Consider the following 15,874-nt stretch of genomic DNA (forward strand, 5'->3'; position numbering starts at 1 on the left):
TTGGGTCTCGCCCCGTGAAGAAAGATGTTTCTGCAGCAACCAAGGCAAAACCCCAGGATCTGTACTCAGACCAGGATGTTCTGATGGGGCTGACAGTGGGGGTTAGAGGAAGGGTTCTGGCTTCTAGGAGTCCTCCGAGCCCCATGGCAGCTATAGAGGAGGCTGGTATCTGCCTCAGTCCTCCAGTCAGAAGGGGAGGAGAGTAAGCAGCTTCTGGTCGGCTCTTTAGTATAGTTGCATTCTTTTCTCTCAAATTAGTCCATGTCTTGTTCCTTCAGAGAAATGACCTTAATGTTCATTCATTTATTCTATAAATATTGGAGGACCCACCATGTGCGAGGCACAGTGCTGGGGAGTGCCCTCAAAGACAATTTTATGAAATTCTAAGTTACTGCTATGTAATATTTTCAGTTTGTAATACAAGTGGGTTCAGATTCTGATGGGGGCATGGTGGAGAGAGAACTCACATAAGGCTTCACAGGAGACATGACATTGGGGTTGAGCTGTTAAGTACCAGCAACAAACCCATCTGAGTTAAAAATTGCACCTTTCCTGCCTAGTCTGCGATCTTGGAGGTTTCTTAAACTTTCTGAACCTTGGCCTCCCAAGATAATGGCACCATCTTCAAGGATTTTGTGTCTGGATTGAGTGACATGAAACATACAGAGTAGTATGCCAAGAACATAGTAAGTAATTTTGAAGTGGTGGCCATTTTTAATCCATATGCCTAAAAATTCCATGTGGGTATTTTTTTTCCCACAAAATTATGGCATATTTGGAATTTGCTGTTCACATTTTTGTTTCATGGATGGTTATATGTGAGCCTATAATCCTGCAGTTAGTACCACTGAAAACTGTCAGGGTTGCCCAAGATCTATTGAAATTCCAAGTATTCAGGAGCAAGTTCAAAAGGTAGATCCCTGCACACACTGATGGGCTCACACATTGCCTCCCCTGCCCATACCACTGACCCTTACAGGAGGTCTTCTGGGGCCATCCACACAAGCTGGCTGCATCTTGAGTTAGAAGAGGAGAGGGAGACAGAATCTCTCAACATGGATTCAGGACACCTTGAGTTCATAAACTATGTACTTCTTCCTATGGAAACCTCTCTCCCCACAGTGGGTGAAGGATCTCCTGTATGATGAATGACTTTTCTCCAACTTGTTCAACAAGTGTCTATTGACCATCAACTTATGCCAGGCACGTGAGTCACATATGGTTGCCATCCTCTATCACTTCCGTATAAAATGAGCAGAACAGCTGCAGATTCCCAAGAAAACAGTGACTTTAAGCCATTCATTAGAGTTTCCTAGAAGTAGCTTTGGTTCTTTCTTCTCTAGCCATCTTCTATCAGCTTCACAGGGCCTTGTCTCCATTTCTATTTTTTGAGCTCTCTTCTTCCTCTCTCATGAGCCAGGCTGTACCACAGAAATATTTGAGAAGACTGGTACTCACTGACTAGCCAACAGAGGCTTGAAAGTGCGCTTGTAGGGGAGCCAAGACTAAGTGGGGGTTTATTTAATCATTCATCTTCCCTTTACCCTCTAGGGTTATTTAATTTTGAGTTCTCTAATGGCATTTAGGGATTTGGTTTATTATTTTATGAGCACTGTATTGTTGTGATTCAGAGACTATTAAGTATTTTCCATGATGAGTCCCCAACTAGAACATACACTCTTTGTGGTCAGGGGCCATCTTTTTTATTCTTTCATGGTCTTCATTTCTTTTAAGGGTCTCATCAAAGAAAGCTTCAAACAACAACTCCCTAGAATGTAGTTTGATGCAGCATTATGGAAAACAGTATGGAGATTCCTCAAAAAACTAAAAATACACTGACCATATGATCCAGCAATCCCACTCCTAGCTATATATCCACAGGGAACTCTAATTTGAAAAGATACATGCACCCCAATGTTCATAGCAGCACTGTTTACAATAGCCAAGATATATTAGCTACCTAAATGTCCATCAACAGATGGTTGGATAAAGAAGTTGTGGTACATATGCAACAGAATACTACTCATCCATGAAAAAGAATAAAATAATGCCATTTGCAGCAACATGGATGGACCTGGAGACTGTTATACTAAGTGAAGTTAGTCAGAAAGAGAAAGAAAAATATCATATGATATCACTTATACGTGGAAACTAAAAAAAATGACACAAATGAACTTATTTACAAAATGGAAACAGATTCACAGACATAGAAAGCAAACTTAAGGTTACAAGGGGGTAAGAATGAGGGGTGGAGGGATAAATTGGGAGTTTGGGATTTTTAGATACTAATTACTGTATATAAAATAAACAATAAGGTCCTACTATATAGCACAGAGAACTATATTCAACACCTTGTAGTAGCCTATAATGAAAAAGAATCTGAAAAGCAATGTGTGTGTGTATGTATGTATATATATATATATATATGAAACTAAATTACTATGTTGTACACCAGAAATTAATACAACATTGTAAATAGACTACACTTCAATAAAGCAAAACAAAACAAAATCAGAAAAACCCCACAAGGTTAGCCAAAGCCTAGGAGACTCACGGTCTGGAATCCATAGATGTTCAATAAATACATCTTTTCAATGAAAAAAAATCTCCCTAAAATAGAACCAAAAACATATTTGAGATCTGTTGGGCTGTAATGCTACCAATAGAATATACCTGTGGTACAGGCGCTTCTGGATATTCCTGAAATGTCCATTATTCAAAGTTGGACTAAAATAAGACAGGTCTGATCCTCATCTACCTCTCCACTCATCTCATATCACACTCCTCCTTGTTCTTTAATCTTAAGACTCATTTGATCTCTTCAACCATTTCAAAGATTACTTTGCATATTCTATTCTCTTTGCCTAAAATGTTTCCCTCCTCCATTCACCCCCTACTCCCTGCTCATTTTGCCAAGTTAATGGCCACTCACCTTTGAGAACTTAACTCAGTTATCTTTTTTTCTGAGGGTCTACCCTGATTTCCCTCACTAGGTAAAATCTTTATTTCTGACCTTTTTGTAGCACCTTTACTTCTCCTTTGGGGAACTTAGTATCTGGCACATTTGTTGGATAACTGACCAGTATTAAATATCAGCCTCCCTCTCCAGATGGTAAGCTCCATGAGGGTAAAGCTTGTGTATATTTTTATTCATCAATTCATTCTTAGTACCTAGCATACGATAGGTATTCAATACATCTTCTAACTGAGTGATATGAAATGAACGTTTACATTCAAATCACACATAATCCACAATTATTTACCTGAGCATCTATTATGAAATAATATGCTGAGGCTTATCGATGATAAGAAGAAAGGAAAGTGCTATGAGCTATTAAGTTGCAACAGCAGAAATGATACTAAATGATGTCAGAGTGGACCAAGGAACAGGCCAAGAAGATATGGAAACTGAATGATGTTACACAGTAAAGTTCAGAGAATGGAATGGGCTTCATTCCTGAGGGTGAGGGGATGCAGGTGGAGCTGGTGAGATGAACTGATGTGTTGGAAGCTCAACTTAGTGGCACAACGAAGAGTGAGAGTAAGAGTTTGTGCATTAGTTACCTATTGCTGCATACCAAATTACCCCAATACCAAAACCAGGCAAAGACACTACCAAGAAAGAGAATTATAGGCCAATATCACTGATGAACATAGATGCAAAAATCTTCACCAAAATATTAGTAAATAGAATTCAATAGCACATAAAAAAGATTATGGATCATGACCAAGTAGGGTTCATCCCAAGGACACAAGGGTGGTTCAACATACGCAAATCAATCAATGTAATACATCACATCAACAAGAGAAAGGACAAAAACCACAGGATCATCTCAATAGATGCAGAAAAAGCATTTGATAAAATTCAACACCCATTTATGATAAAAACTCTCACCAAAGTGGGTATAGAGGAAATGTATCTCAACATAATAAAAGCTATATATGACAAACCTACAGCCAGCATAGTACTCAATGGTGAAAAACTCAAAAGCTTCCCACTAAAATCTGGGACAAGACAAGGATGCCCACTCTCACCACTCCTATTCAACATAGTCTTGGAAGTCCTAGCCACAGCAATCGGGCAAGAGAGAGAAATCAAAGTGATCCAAATTGGAAAAGAAGAGGTAAAAGTGTCATTATATGCTGATGACATGTTACTGTATATAGAAAACCCTAAACGGTCCACACAAAAACTACTAGAGCTGATCAAAGAATTCAGCAAGGTAGCAGGTTACAAGATTAACATTCAAAAATCAGTTGCATTTCTTTACACTAACTTGAATCAACAGAAAAAGAAAATAAAGAAACAATCCCCTTTAAAATAGCACCCAAAGTAATAAAATATCTGGGAATAAATCTAACCAAGGAGGTGAAAGAATTATACACAGAAAACTATAAACCATTGATGAAGGAAATTAAAGAAGACTTTAAAAAATGGAAAGATATCCCATGCTCTTGGATTGGAAGAATCAATATTGTTAAAATGGTCACAATGCCCAAGGCAATCTACAGATTTAATGCAATCCCTATCCAATTACCCAGGACATATTTCACAGAACTAAAACAAATCATAATAAAATTTACATGGAACCATCAAAGACCTAGAATTGCCAAAGCATTACTGAAGAGAAAGAAAGAGGCTGGAGGAATAACTCTCCCAGACTTCAGACAATACTATAGAGCTACAGTCATCAAGACAGCATGGTATTGGTACCAAAACAGACATATAGACCAATGGAATAGAATAGAGAGCCCAGAAATGAACCCACAAACTTTTGGTCAACTCATCTTTGACAAAGGAGGCAAGAATATACATTGGAATAAAGACAGTCTCTTCAGCAAATGGTGTTGGGAAAACTGGACAGCAGCATGTAAAGCAATGAAGCTAGAACACTGCCTTACACCATACACAAAAATCAACTCAAAATGGATCAAAGACTTAAACATAAGACAAGATACAACAAATCTCCTAGAAGAAAATATAGGCAAAAGATCTGACATACACCTCAAAATTGTTCTCCTAGAACAGTCTACTCAAGCAATAGAAATAAAAGCAAGAATAAACAAGTGGGACCTAATGAAACTTACAAGCTCTGCACAGCAAAGGAAACCATAAGCAAAAGAAAAAGACAACCTACGGAACGGGAGAAAATTTTTGCAAATGAAACTGACATAGGCTTGATCTCCAGAATATACAAGCAGCTCACGACTCAATAAGAAAAAAATAAACAACCCAATCCAAAAATGGGCAGAAGACCTAAACAAGCAATTCTCCAAGGAAGAAATACAAATGATCAATAGACACATGAAAAAATGCTCAATATCACTAATTATCAGAAAAATGCAAATCAAAACTACAATGAGGTATCACCTCACACCAGTCAGAATGGCCATCATTCAAAAATCCACAAATGACAAATGCTGGAGAGGCTGTGGAGAAAAGGGAACCCTCCTACACTTCTGGTGGGAATGCAGTTTGGTGCAGCCACTGTGGAAAACAGTATGGAGATTCCTCAAAAGACTAGGAATAGACTTACTATATGACCCAGGAATCCCGCTCCTGGGCACATATCCATAAGGAACCCTACTTCAGGATGATACCTGCACCCCAATGTTCATAGCAGCACTATTTACAATAGCCAAGACATGGAAACAGCCTAAATGTCCATCAACAGATGACTGGATAAAGAAGATGTGATATATTTATACAATGGAATACTATTCAGCCATAAAAACCGACAACATAACGCCATTTGCAGCACCATGGATGCTCCTGGAGAATGTCATTCTAAGTGAAGTAAGCCAGAAAGAGAAAGAAAAATACCATATGAGTTCGCTCATATGTGTAATCTAAAATTAAAAACAGACAAACAAAGAAACAAGGCATAAATCCAAAACAGAAACAGACTCATAGACATAGAATACAAACTTGCGGTTGCCAAGGGGGCGGGGAGTAGGAAGGGATAGATTGGGATTTCAAAATGTAGATAGATAAACAAGATTATACTGTGTAGCACAGGGAAATATATACAAGACATTATGGTAGCTCACCGAGAAAAAAATGTGACAATGAATATATATATGTTCATGTATAACTGAAAAATTGTGCTGAACACTGGAATTTGACACAACATTGTAAAATTATTATAAATAAAAAAAATGTTAAAAAAAAATTACCCCAAAACTTAGTCACTTAAGCAACACTTATTATCTCATAGTTTCCATGGGCATAGCTTCTCTGGGTCCTCCACTCTGAGTCTCTCACAAGGGTGGGATTGTATTTCCATCTGAAGGCTTGACTGGAGAATATCCATTTCCAAGCTCACTCCCATGGTTGTTGGTGGGATTCAGTTCCTCATAAACTATTGGACTGAGGCCCTCAGTCCTCCACCAGCTAATGGTCAAAGGCGTCCTTTGGTTTTTTCTTTGCCTGTGGGTCTCCTCATAGGATAGTTTACTGCATGGCAGCTGCCTTCATCAAAGTAAACAGGTAGGAGGGCAAATGAGAATACAGGTTTGGGAGTGAGAGCAAGACAGAAATCATAGCCTTTTGTAACCTAATCTGGGAAGTGGCATCTTATCACTTTTGTTATATTCTACACATTAGAAGCAAGTCCCAAGATTGACACGGCACTCAAGGTGAGAGGATTACATAGAAGGTGAAGATCATTGGAAGGGGGGGTGGCATTTCAAATATTGCTTACTACAGTCTATGAGCGCCATTGCCAGTTAAAACTGGGAAGAAGAGCAAGATTATTCTGTTTGTATTTCAAGAGTTACGAGTTGTGTTATAGCTTAATTAGCAGGCATTAAAGATGAGGTAAGCTAGGAGAGCATGGCTCACACTCTTGGATGTTGTAGGAATTCAAGTGGAAGGGGAACTGCTGTGATAGAACATGACTTTCTGCTTGAATCTGCCTTAGGATGTCCCTCCCAGACAGAGGAGGCAAATTATGATAAAGATAGAAAAAGATACAGAGAAGAGAGGCAGAATTTGGAGATGGGCACACTCATCCAACTCATGTTCTGAGACTAGGGATAAATAAGCATTTAGAACAAAGCCCCTTGTTCCCAGCCCTCACTAGATTCTGCCATGCTCCAGCACTCATCATCTCTGTGGCCTTTTCCCAGACACTTTTGAAAGTCAAGAGAAATGCATGTCACATCAGTGATCAAGGGGTATTTAGTAGCTATCCAAAGAAAATATTCCTATTATCATTAGGGACTGGTATTTGTTTTATTAACTCTGTACTGAATATGTGCTGATTAGGAACAGAAGCCTGTTACCAAAGGGGTCAAGACTGAGTATGATCACCTCAAACAGACAGCAGAGAACTCCTGGCAAGGAGCACTGTCGTTTTGATGATGATCTTTTCTACCTCAATTTCTTCTTGCTGTGGAAAAGAATTGTACGTGTAAATCTTTCTCCCCTAGCAGTTTTGTGGCTTCCCAGGGTTATCAGAGCTGGATCTGATTCAGATGAAACTATGTGCACTGCAGCATACAGGAGAGAAGAACAACCAGACATCAAAGGAGGAATTCAGAATGGTAATAGGAAAACTGTGCTTCCTCTGGTTGTCTGCCAGTTAGTACATTGGCCCCATCCAAAGGACATGGATTAAACTCTGGAAGATGAGCTTGGAGATGGGAGATTGCACTCTGGCTTCTATGACGAGTGGGTAGCCTGCAGGTTTTGAGAAGAAATGAAGACTAAATTTATGGTTCACTTCACAAATAGCAGAGGATCAACTAGATCAAAGAGAAATAATCTAGCATACCTCCTAGTTTTTGAGCCTGAAAAAATCCCATTTGTATTTTTCACAAGGATTGAAACAATTCAGAACATAAATACTGGTCCCCACCATAGAGCAAGCTTCTACGTCTGTCTCAGAATACACCAAACACCTGGGTGCCTTAGGCACCCTGGATTCATTTAGATCTTCTGCCCCTTGATTTCCTTACTGCAATCCTTGGGGCTCTACAGGACTAGGGTATCATATGTGGACAGTGGCTAGGAACACAGTTTTGGACTGTATACCCACAATCTTGGCCAAGGTTGAACACCAGGAGTGAGGGGAGAAGAACTGCAAACAAATTCTGAACTCTTTTTAGTACATTTTTTTTAAGTTACAGAAATAGGGGCAAAGCAATTCTGAAATTATTTTAGATGTATTATAGGACTGAGCAAATGAGTAAGTGGGTTAATGTTGATGGGAGTTAGGGTTCTCACTTTGGAAGAAGGTTCTCACAAATACAGCATGAAAGAAGGTAAGAAGGCAAGAAAAAACCCCATGGGTATGGATTGGAACTGGAGGTATCAGTGTGAATTGATGATTTCTAAATTATGTCCATGCATGTAATGCACACATGAAAACATACAGCTATATGTATGTTTGTGTTTGTATGTGTGATAAGTGTATGTTTGTGTATGTATATGTACAGGTAAAATTATACATAACTATTTCCTAGCTCAGTCTGTTGAAAGGGTCCAGAATTAAAGACACCCCTGTAGCAACCAGAGGAAGCACAATTTTTCTCTAACCATTCTGAATTTCTCCTTTGATGTCCAGTTACAGTTCTCTCCTGTATGCTGCAGTGCACACAGTTTGGTCATACTTAAAACCCAAATCTTGGTCTCTAATACCATTATCTACTAAAAGAAACCAAGGCTCTCTGAAGAAATGGTGGATGGGGCAGGGCAGGTAAAATGCGAGCCTGAAACATCTTGTTATTCTAGGAAGTAACAATGCATTAGAAAAAAAAATCATGGGGTCATGCCACAACGTGCTAGCTGAAAAGGGTTCTAACTGGCCAAACCTGGGATAGTTTGAGCATCAAAATACTTAAGTACAATGATGAATTTTAAGCCATTGAAAAATTAAAATCCATGCGTCCATACTGGTAGTTAATGAATAAGTGAATGAAGGAGAATGGAGTGCCCTTGCTTATATTAGAATACTGAGAGCCAACCTGTAAATGTGGAATGGGTATGGAAGCTGTAAAATTATAATTTTGCAATCATCATAGTAAAGATTGCATCAGGCAAGAATCATCAATAACTTAAATGCAGGGGAAAATTTTGAAGAGGAGAGTATTTGCACAGTCCTAACCTGTCACCCCACAGATTACCTATTAGTTGTGAGGGATAAAAAGCAGTAATTACACAGTGGAGAAACTGAACAATAACTTAACGGAGTAATTAAAGTCAACATGACTACTGAGGTAGATGGACATCTTCTGGCTCCATGGGATACCCCTGAAGAAGATACACCATCAACTATGCAGTATTCTGGCAGAGAATATACAACCTGAATCTAACCATAAGGAAACATCAAAAAACTCAAAATGAGGAACATTCTACTAACAAAAAAAGGAGGCGGGCTGTGTTCCTAAAAATGACAAAGAAAGTCTGTGGAAGTGATTCCGATTAAAGGAGGAATCTCAGTCTTTGGGGGCTACTACAACAAAAATATCGTAAACTGGGTATCTTAAGCAACAAATAGGTATTTTCTCATAGCTCTGGAGACTGAGGAGTCTGAGATCAAGGCGCCCGCAGACGCCATGTCTGGGAAGAGCCCACTTGCTGGTCCCAGAGATGGCCGTCCTCTCGCTGCATCCTCACAGGGCAGAGAGCAGGCGGAAGTAAGCTCTCTTGGGACACCTAAAAAGGCACTAACACCATTCAGAGAGCTCCATCTTCATGATCTTATCTAATCCTAATTACCCGCAAAGGTTCCACTTCCTAATACACTGCTTTGGTGGGGGGCAGGGTTTCAACATATGAATTTTGAGGAGACACAAACATTCAGTCGGTGACAGGAGGTTACAGAGACATGGCAACTAATGCAATACTTGGCCCTAGACTGTATCCTGTACTAGAAGGGAAAACGCCATAAAGGACATTAATGGGCTGACCGACAAGATGAGAATACAAATGGCAGGCTGGATAAAAACATTTTATCAGTTTGAAATTTATGAGTAGCGACGACCATCTCATAGTTATGTTAAGAGAATATCTCTATACGTGGAAGAAGGCCACAGTGTACGCAACTTAACCTCAAATAGTTAAGGGAAAAAATGATACGTATTGAGAGAGAGAGAGAACAAATGATAAAGCAAATGGGATAAAATGTTAATTGGTGACTCTGATGTTCCTTGTACCGTGTTTTGTTATTGCAACTCTTCTATAAGTTTGAAATTTTTTTCACTCGGACACCACTTTAACTAGGAACTAAAATAAGTGTCACTAATGAGGGACAGACGAACATCCAGAGGTGATACCCTGAGGATGCATCACCTTTGCAGTGCTCTGGTCCAGAGTACACAAGCCAAGTCTAGTCATGAGGAACCATCACATGCCATGTGAGGAATGTTCTATTTTTTAAAGAGGGTTATTTTTTGTTTAGCATTATAAGATTTACACTTCATAAAGGAGAACCTCAACAGTCGTATGGAGGAATGGGAGATACTTGACCGAGAGAAGACCGGCTGTGCAGCTACTTTGACAGCCTGTGAGAGAGCTACTGAGGGACAGAATTAGATGGATGTAGGTACAGGGATTTGTCTTCAGACTGGAAAGCAGTTTCAAAGGGAAGACCAATTCCACTTGAATACTGATTCAATTAAGTGTAAGATAGGAGAAAAGTAAAATAAACATAGGTTATTATTAGTCAGGTTTAACTTAGATAGATGGTGAAGCCACCTATTGAGAGAGGGAATCTTGGAGATGGTGTAGAGTGAAAGAAAGCTTTCACACATATTACCTGGGGAAAATACTGATCAGAAAAAACGAGCTCTTCGCTCTATTTCAGCAATGATTTAGAGGCACTGAATGCTCACTAGACCTCAAGCATTGTGTCAGACTATATATTAACATTATTTGCATGATCTCACGATAACATATTTTATGGATAAGAAAAAACTAAGCTTAGAGAGATTAGAAAAATTTGACAAGCATCATACAACTTATAAATGCAGGAAGCATGATTTAACCAAAAGTTACACTTTTTCCACTATGTCAAGTCACATCCCAAAAGAAAAGTATGGTTTCTAAATAAAAGTACCCCAGAGATGAGGTTTCTCCTTGCCTTCCTTCCCAAGGGAGGCAGTAAGGTACAAGGGATGCCATTAGAGTCCCACGGTCAAAGTGGTAAAATTGAAAGTATGACCTAAGCATGATTTCACTTGTGTTTCCTGGGTTTACAAACTATGACCCACCAACTGCTAATCGTCTTTCCTAACTTTCCTCAGAAGGTGGTAACTGTACAATAGAGAGATCTCTGAAGCCAGAGGGCTGGGTTCCATCCCTGACTACAGTTTCCTGGCTATAAAATCGTACCTCACAGGATTATTGCAGGAGTTCAGTGAGATAATGTAAACACTACACATAAGCCCATATAAGATGGAGTTTTAAGTATTACTGTTTCACTCAGGTCTCTCTGCTTCCCAACTTGTTCTCGCCAAAGCAATCCCTTAACTCACATACACACACAAAAAACTTTAAAAACCAAGTCTGTAAAAGCAAAGACCTCAGTGAGATGCAGTGACTTCCACTGTTTCCTCAAACATCAGTGTCCAGAATATTCCTTTCTCATCAAGGAGTCACTCAACTGCAATTAGGTCAAGAATCCTAAAGCACTGGAAAGAATAAAGGGGCAGAGGCTTGGCAGCGATTTTCTCCAAGGCCCACAGTCCTGAATCTGGTGTGGTTAGTCTGCTTCAAGGACAAAAGTCTCATCTTGGCTCTGTCACCAACGACCGTGTGACCCTGTCGTCACCTCTCCCACCTTGACCTCAGTCTCACCATCTGTAAATGAAGGCAGGTGCTGAACTTCCTCAGCCAATGTTGATCACAATCTTCTTTCCACATCACCGCTAGCTGAATCAGCTGGACTGCTTGCTAAAACACACACACTCCCCATGTCCCACCCACTAGCTCCCAAATGAGAATCCTTGGGCAAAAGACCTAGAAATGTAGATTTACTTTGGGGGATGACAATAACACAGGTAATGGCTCAAGGAGGGGAGAAGGGCATATGAATGGATAGAAACCCCAAAGGTTTGCTTGGCTTGAGTAAAGACTTAGTTGACTGACCACCTTTGGTGACTTAGGTTCTTACGATAGGCAAGACAGGTTGGCAGATGGCCGATTTTGTTACGTCCCCCACTCTGTCGCTTCCTAGACATGTGATCTGTAGAGAGCAATTTAAGCTTTCAGAGCCTTAAGCTCTGAATCTGCAAAACAGAGACAATAAAATACCCACCTCATAGAGTGGCTGTGAGCGTTAAATGTGACCACAGATATAAAATTCCCAGCCCAGTGCACAATACCAGTCCCTCTAGGTTTTCTGGGGACTCTTCCTCAGCCTTTACTTAGTTCCCTGTGTGGGACTGCCTGCTCATTGGGACCCGTCTCTCTGCCACAGACACCACCACCTGCAGGGCAGCCACCTCTCTACCATAAGAAAACTCTTGACTTTCCCAGACTGCTGAGTGATTTATCAAACAGCTGCTCTCCCAGACTTGGAAGGCTGACGGCAACCCTGCCGGAGACAGATGGGAGATCTGGAGTCCATCTCTTGTCAGTGATGTTCAGCAGACACATTTATAAGGCTTTTCACACTCTTCTGACATCTTCCACCATCAGCCAGACACCAAAGGCAGCCCGCTGCACACCACATGCTGGCAAAAAAAGCTGCATACCCACGTGCCGGCTGGGGCCCCCAGCCCAGCTTTCTCTCCTGCCTCCTTTCATTTACTCATTTCTATGTAGTTGTGGTCAACATGCCACTCAACTTTTCATGCTAAGTCTTTTTAAGTTTTTGACAGGCACTATCATTCTCTCTCCCCAGATAACTCACTACCAAAGAAATGAGTTGCCATACTTAACTCTGCTCATAGTCATTTGGAGGAGTTATCAACAAATATTTCCTTAGCAATTGCAATAGGAGCATCTATTGTGCACCTAGCAGCATCTCAGGTGCCTGAGAGAACCTATAACCAAGTCACGTGTTAAGTTGCTGGGTCAAGCTATAGGAAGCAAACCATTAGAGTGGTTTTCTTTTTCCCTTTTTTCTTGAGTCATCCTCATGTTTGACTGTCTAGGAATCACCTGAAGAGCTTTAAAAAAAAAATAGCGGTACCTGAGTCCGAGAGATTCTGATTTAACTGATCTGAATGCAGCTTGGGCATTGGGAATCTTAAAAGCAGCCAAGATTGTGTATTGCTGTCTTAGGAATTAATAAAGTCTGCATAGAATTTTCCCATGTTGCCTCAATTTTTAAACACCATTTGTTTTTAAGAACATCTTTCACAAAACCTTTTCACAGAAATAATCTCTTGTAAGCCTCAAAACAACCCCAGGAAGCAGTTAATCTGAATTGGTATGTTAGTATATTTATATGCTTATATATTGGCCTCAATTTGAATATTTTAAAACACAAAGCTCAGAGAGGTTAAGTAACTTGTCCTAGGACAGACAGCTCATCATGGTACACAGCTGATAATCCTTGAATTCACGGTTCCAGGCTCCCACAATTCTTTCCATCACTCTGTAACTCCCTTAAATCAGAGTTTGTCATTGGTTACCATTCACTGGACCGTAATACATAATATGTTTCTACCCTAGATTGTATAAATGTTGAAAACAAAAACTCTCTGATTTCTTTATTGACAGATTCAAGTAATAGTAGTAAGGACAGAAGGACCGTGCAGATGAGAAGATGGGACCTTTCTGGTTTGGTGGCCAATAAATGCACTTGACATACATAATGTGTTAAGTGTCGAGAGACAGTCAGGACATGATGCTACTTATTGGGGAAGTCACTGCATATAAGCCCAAGGCTGGGTACCCACAGCTCATCTCCAAGAGGTGTAAATCATCTCAGGAAATAGATCACAGCATCCTTTCTCCTGTGATTAAAGGCATTCCAGGTTCTCTGGAAGGCTGCACAGATCTTTGAAGAAGGAATCGTCTCGTCGATTCCCATAAATACAGGGATTAGTTTGAAGGGTGGCTTCTATCCCAGACGAGATAACGCATTGATTTGGAGCCTCCGTGCCGGAGTTCTTACTCACTTGACAGGAAATAATACAAGTATTTTTGAAAACTGTAACTCTTTGGAGACATGAAGTTATCATTTTATCCACGACTCCCTGAGTACTTTATTAACCCTGACAGGATGGAATGGAGCAGGACTGGCTGATAAAAATGACCCTCAGCCATCTCCCTAAACCATATCAGGGAGCCTAAAGATTAGGAGTTACACTCCTGTCTCAGGCCAATGCCACAGCTCATGGGAAGCTTATGGTAAAGGGTGCTACTGACCCCTGAGTCACACTTAATGAGCTGAGGCTCATGGTGTTGGTCCAGTTAAGCTCCTACAGACCTTTGGGCTACAGAAATACACCATCCAATAAAACCATGGGTCATTATGAAAACAATTGTTTGAATTAATTCCAACATACAGTTGGCAATCATTCTATTACCCTAATCATTCTGTGTATAGGGGCTGTAGCCATAAATGAAAGCATGGAGACAGCTGTAAGTGAAGAGGAGAATACGCACATTATGCTCACAAACGGGATATGTTACAATGACTAAAATCACTCTAAAAGCTCAAGAGTTTTGAAACTGAAAAAAAAAAAAAACCCTAAATGGTACCTCTTAACCAAACTTACCAAAATTATCCCTTAATGGAATCTTTAATGCAGTTGGAACCTGGTTTCTCCCTACAGTTTCTCAGTCTCAGAAACCTGGAGATGGGTGTCTAAATGCAGACCTCACAAATCCTTTTGAGATGGTGACCCCTTGGCTGATCAGCTTTATCATCTGTGGGGCCTGGGGTAAAATCAAAGTTCAGGGCCCTTTGTTTAAAAATTATTAAGAATGTAAAGACGATGATAGCAGAGCATTAAACCCAGTGCGGGATCCTGTGTGACGGCCCAGGTTGCACTCTCACGAAGCAGGCCCCGTCCTCAGGGCAGAGAGGACTCCATAATGCTATTCCAGCTGCCCTTCTGTTGAGTCACTGGGAGCACATGATGCTTCACTGTGTACTGCCAACTGGTCTGTGGGCAGATGGCCCCAGCTATTCTTAGGGCACCTGCAGGGACAGCAACAGATGGAAAGTAAACACAGTCTGTCCGTCAGAAGTAAGTGGAAGGACAGAGGTTTTGTGCTGCTGTTATGGAGCTCAGAAAACGGGCAGCTGGTTACTGAAGACCCAGCTGAGCACCAACATTGTCCGGAGTAGGGAGGGTAAGAAGCTCTCATCTCTAAATGAGATTATGCGGCAGCATGTCTTCTGAGAGTCTTTCTTTCTTCCTTCATTCCTTGCCTCCCTTCTGTCTAGATCTGCACAGACCCATACTCACATTTTAGTATTTCTAGCTTTCTAGTCCAGCCCCCAGCTAAGTTATCCCCGGGCTCACTATGTCAGGGGAGAGACCTACCCGTACAGAAAGAAGAAAGTATCCTAATCGTTGTCCTGGATTTAGGTGCACAAGCCTAAGTCCCAGAGAGAGGAGTGGATTCAGAGCATAAAAATAGTTTGGCCAGAATCGTGAAGGCAGCATTTACCCCAGCCTAAAAAAGGCATTTCTCCTATTTTTGCCTGGGAGAATGCATGAGAGAGGGAGAGAGGGAGAAGGCCAGTGTGTCCCTGATCAAGAGGACAGATAACCTACATCTCAGGAATGGCTGCACAGGCAACTAGGCTGATGGGGTGACAGGCAGCCTTGGCCCTGAGTGGGGCCTGGGGGCAGTTGAAAGCTTCCTGCACCAGGAATGAATGGGACAGCGGTAGCAGACAGCATGTTGGAAAGGACAGAGGATATCTCACTGGCAACTTATGTAGCCTGATGGTAGAAGATC

Source organism: Camelus ferus, chromosome 6, assembly GCF_009834535.1.
Source record: "Camelus ferus isolate YT-003-E chromosome 6, BCGSAC_Cfer_1.0, whole genome shotgun sequence".
Taxonomy (NCBI): domain Eukaryota; kingdom Metazoa; phylum Chordata; class Mammalia; order Artiodactyla; family Camelidae; genus Camelus; species Camelus ferus.